Source organism: Fulmarus glacialis, unplaced genomic scaffold, assembly GCF_000690835.1.
Source record: "Fulmarus glacialis isolate BGI_N327 unplaced genomic scaffold, ASM69083v1 scaffold18834, whole genome shotgun sequence".
NCBI lineage: Eukaryota > Metazoa > Chordata > Aves > Procellariiformes > Procellariidae > Fulmarus > Fulmarus glacialis.
In genome coordinates, this window is record NW_009207631.1 from 29,666 (window position 1) to 30,253 (window position 588).

The window sequence follows — 588 nt, forward strand, 5'->3', positions numbered from 1 at the left end:
TCCCACCCACACTGCTGTCTCCTTCTCACTTTTATTTGTTAACTTTCCCAGGATCATGAAGCATCTAGCTGTATCTCCTATGTAAGCTAAGAATCACCCTCCAGTCCAGACTTCTGGAGTGAGGAAAGGTATATTGTCACGGCTGGGCTGGCTGTGGCACAGAACAAGTGCCTTGCACCAGTCACTGTGAGTCAGCAAGCCCAGACAAGAGGCTTGAGATGCCTTCTCCTATTACGCTAGAGACTTTCACCTCCAACACCAGATTCCACTGCCTGCCAACACTTAAAATCCCCCTTTTGCTTCTGCCATTTCATATCCAAAAACTGGAGGAATTTTTCAGACTGGAGGAATCATTTGGCAACCATCTCATTCCCCAGACCATGGGGAAAGAATTGCTAAATTCTGTCTCTTCCCAGCCTCTTCGGGACTTTCTGGAGATGTGACGTGCAGCCCTGTTCTTTGGATGTGGGAGATTTAAAATAAGCAATATGGCTAGTTGCAAAACCTGCTGTATCTGTGTCTTTAAAAGTATCTGGGGTCCTGTAAAAAGAAATGAACCGAACTAATCCCCTCTTGGCAGTCACAACC

At 46.3% G+C, this 588-nt stretch overlaps 1 protein-coding gene across 1 annotated transcript in view; it reads right to left on the reverse strand.

Annotated features, from left to right (window-relative positions):
• The window catches only part of CHD2 (chromodomain helicase DNA binding protein 2), a 54,557-nt gene that overhangs the window by 16,643 nt on the left and 37,326 nt on the right, over positions 1 to 588 (reverse strand). The window lies entirely within an intron of this gene.